This window comes from Octopus bimaculoides, chromosome 5 (assembly GCF_001194135.2).
Source record: "Octopus bimaculoides isolate UCB-OBI-ISO-001 chromosome 5, ASM119413v2, whole genome shotgun sequence".
Classification (NCBI taxonomy): domain Eukaryota; kingdom Metazoa; phylum Mollusca; class Cephalopoda; order Octopoda; family Octopodidae; genus Octopus; species Octopus bimaculoides.
Window position 1 is genome coordinate 78,630,324 of NC_068985.1, and position 4,831 is coordinate 78,635,154.

Genomic DNA, 4,831 nt, shown 5'->3' on the forward strand with positions numbered 1-4,831 from the left:
TTATATGTATGTATATGTATGTATGTATGTATGTATATGTATGTATGTATATATATGTATGTATGTATGTATGTATATGTATGTATGTATATATATATGTATGTATATATATATATATATATATATATATATATACACATATACTAGAAGAGATACCCGGTGTTGCTCGTGTTACATGCAATTGAAGAATTATCCTTTTCTGTTATATTTTCTCTAACGAACTGGAATACCTATGATTCAAATTTCATCAAAATTGCAGATGAGTGTTCTTTCCCTCGACACATCCTAAAAAAATTCTAATCATGACACATGTATCCCATACTATTGATCTTTATGTGCAGAATCCCAAATTCCAGTTTTATGGAACCTCTTAAAAGGATTTTGCTCCTGAAAAATGGTTGTCATAGAGCTCTAATACGTGGGAGTTAAGGCCCCTATTGGGGGTGGGTGTTTTAATGTCAACCAGAGAAGTTGAATTGTTGAGAATATTTTGAACTTGGGTCTTATATGTATTGTTTGATTTTCTTTGAAATAGGAAATATATGTATGTTCACTGGGTTTGTAAAAGAGAGCAAAGCTAGAGGAAACCAAAAGATGAATGATCCCAATAAGCAGTCAGCTACCCTACCCTGGTCGTTACTACTCCCCAATGTAGGATTCCTCACCATACAGGTGGTAGGCACAGCCATAAGATGCATTACAGATCTCTAGCAATTGGAAGGGCATGACCCAACTCAAACATTAACAACTGTGACGTGAGGGCTAAGGGGAAATGAAAGTGTCACCTCTGGAGTTTGCAAATGACCACTATAGCGATAGGTAACTAGACAGAATAAATTTACAATCTACAAATGTCTTTCAATAACCAGTCACTCATCTGGGAAGGCCTTGAAATCAATGTTACCATCGGGGGACCATGTGTGACCCAGTGATAATGAAAAGACTCAAAGGAGGTCTGCAACTAAATAACTTTACTGAACACTTTGCAACTGAATCAGTAGAGGGAAAGATACCTCTCATTTACTTGACAATTTATGCACCACATTGCAGAAATCACAATCTAAGTATATCTGAAAGCAAACTCTTACACTGTTGTACCATTGAATTACAAATAACGCTCATCTTTTATGCTCGGGTGACCCTACAGCTTCCAAGAGTACAACTGTATTCGTCTTTGCTTAGATAAAATGACTAAATTCTGGGTGTTAAGTCCACATGAAGGGGATTTTGTAATTTCTAAGATGAAATTTTAGAAATATTATTTCATTTTTGTTTAATATCTATGGTTAAAATTTCATCAACAGCAAAAATATATGAATTTTCATGGAGGTTATGGCCCTTATGCATAGAATATAATTTCGAAATTTCATAAAGATCCATTCAGTACTTTTGACCTAGTTTTGGATCATAAAAAATGACTAAAATTTGGGAGCTAGGGGTCTTAGAATCCTCATGAGAAGTGGAAACTTTGAGAATACTTCTTGATGTGCATCAATTAATTGCCCATGGTTGAAATTTCATCAACATTGAAAATTTATGAATTTTCATGGGGATTCTGCCCCCTTGAAGCCATCTCAAATTGAAATCAAACATACTGCATTATACCTGTCCTTATGCATTGAATCTAAGTTCCAAATATCATAAGGATCCGTTCAATAATTTTGGTCCATGAAATTGTATGAAACACACAGCATTACCCTTCTCCCTAGGCTTGGATTTTGTGTTCCAAATTTCATTCCAAAACATCAGAGGATCTTCTGAGAATTTCTGTGCACAACACTTCACTAATTATAATCAAACTTTCAAGCCAAACAATACACAAAAGAAAAAAAAGTAAATTCCCCACTACTACCAACCATTTGTGGAGCAACATTATAGTATTTCAGTTTCACTTTTATCAATCAGTGGCTTTATGCATGTATGTATATATGGGTGTATAAAGATATGTATGTTAGTCTGTGTGCATATGTTTATGAAGACACTTTTTAAATACGGCTGTAAAAAAGTCAAATTTTTTGGACCATTTTTAAGGTCAAATTTATGGGGTCAACTGATGTCTAAGAGAATAAAAACAAAAACACAACAAATTACAGTAATATTACCAGTTCTATGCATCAAAACACGTCCTAGTAAATAACAAAACCGCATAGCTTTTATAAATATTTACACTTTCTGTTTTATTTGTATCCATCAAACAGACTAGCTGAGTGAAATCAATTTACATCTCATAATTATGTTATATTACCACAGGTAACATATCTACCCAGTTCTGGCATGCCACTACCTACCATAATACAGTGCATACAGCTGATACCTACTTGGCATGTTTCAAAAAAAGTTGCAGGGTGTTATGTGCAGTTACCAGTAAATGTCCATAATATGGTGTAGAGTTGTTGATCTGGAGCAGGGATTCCCAAAGTGTTCACTGAAAATTATCAGGGGTTCCACGTTTTTAAAAATAATGTCAAAGGGTTCCGCAGCAAAAAAAGAAAAAAGGGAACCACTGATCTAGCAAGTGGCCAAATGTTTTCAGGCTTACCAAAATCATGTCTCAGTACGAATTCATACAAAGGTGTTTGCTGATAGTGTTGTCTGTGAAGCATGCTTCTCACCATGTAAACAGACGAGCATATGACGTGTTTATTGTATTTGGAGATGAGGAAAATATAAGGGTCGCATGGGAACCACTGTTCTAGCGATTAATTGCTTGTTTTTTTGGCTTGTCAAAGTCATGCCTTTGTATGAATTCAGGCAGTGGCATTTGCCAATGTTTGCCAATAATGCTGGCTGAGAAACATGATTCTCACTATGTAAACGAGTGTATGACGCATGTGTTTATTGTGTTTGAAGATGTAAGCAGGCTCGCAGCATTTCCTGTGCATACATTTTAGTAATGGTGATATAGCACCCATCAACAGATGTGTAGTGCCTGCTATTAAATGGTGTTCTACTATAAGCACCGTGCATTCCATTATAAGCACCAAGCATTCCACCAAGAGCAAGCTACAGTAAGGTAGTCACACAATTTTATAACTGTGTCATTTCTACGTACAGGAGAATACGGCATCTTGACCCACAAATGTTGTCTTGTTCATGAAATACTAGGGTCGACTTTTATACGGGGTCTATGCAAAATTCCCAATCTTTGGCTAAAAATAGGGATTGACTTTTACATGAGATCGACTATTATTCAAGTATATATTCTCTTTACTGATCTCTTGATGAAACAAGTTACAAGGTGTAAGTAAACTATATATATACACACACACATATACAGATCTTCTTTCAGTTTCTGTCTACCAAATCCACTCACTAGGCTTTGGCTGGCCTGGGGCTATTGTGGAAGACATTTGCCCAAGGTGCTATGCAGTGAAACTGAACCTCAAATTATGTTGGGAAGTGAACCACACAGCCATGCCTGTGCCTACATTATATATATATTCATGATTACTATTTTATACACTCGTTTAAAATAAAATGTCTCATACAGTTATCTGTATTACTGAAGGCAAACACACAGACTTTTTGTTTTTGTAATGGCACTGAGCATGAGAAGATATTATTCTGCTTCAATCATCATCATCATCGTTTAACGTCCGCTTTCCATGCTAGCATGGGTTGGACGATTTGACTGAGGACTGGCAAGCCAGAAGGTTGCACCAGGCTCCTATCTGATCTGGCAGAGTTTCTACAGCTGGATGCCCTTCCTAACACCAACCACTCTGAGAGTGTAGTGGGTGCTTTTACGTGCCACCGGTACAAGGGCCAGTCACACGGTACTGGCAATGGCCTTGCTCAAAAGGTGTTTTTTATGTGCCACCTGCACGGAAGCCAGTCCAGCGGCACTGTCAACAACCTCGCTCGAATGATTTTCTAACGTGCCACCCCCACAATGCTAGAAGGTGACGCTGGTAATGATGTTATATTTATTTAATTCTAATGATGAACTCACAGCATATGGAATTAATAGTGTTAGTCACTGGTGTATAAGATTTGAACTCGAAAGACAGTAGATATTGAGCCCAACATCAAAATAGAAACTATTTTTTACATTCCATACATTAAACTAGCATTTATATGAACTGGTAATTAATTACTTTTTATTTAATATCTATAGTTTTAATGTTTATTTTTTTTTTTTCACTTATAGGTTTACCCAGACATGGTAGCACTCACAGAACGGAAAAAAATAACAAGCACAAAGAATGAATAACATTGATAACATTTTATTTTGTGTGAAATCATTAAAAAAAATATCAACATTTTCGATTTGGTGATGGAAGACAAATATACATACATACATGCTTATATTAGTATTGTAAGTATTATAATATACATCATCAGGGATATATATTAAGGGTGTATGCTGTGCACACCACTGCACTATACACTGACAGAAGTTATGAAATAACAATTTAACTAATTTAAGTAATATACTTTATATTAAATACAACACAGTATAAATACTTGTTTCACATGCCTTAATAATGGTTTCTACAATAGGCACAAAGCCTGAAATTTGCAGGGAGGAGATAAGTTGATCACATCAACCCCAGTACTTGACTGGTACTTAATTTATTGACCCTGTAAGGATGAAAAGTAAAGTCAACCATGGCGGAATCTAAACTCAGAACATGGACAGGCAAAATATGGCTAAACATTTTGCCTGGCATGCTAATGATGCTGCTAGCTCACTGCCTTAATAATAATAATAATAATAATAATCCTTTCTGCTATAAGGCACAAGGCCTGAAATTTGTGGGGAGGGGGTAAGTCAATCACATCAACCACAGTACTTCACTGGTACTTAATTTATCAATTCTGTAAGGTG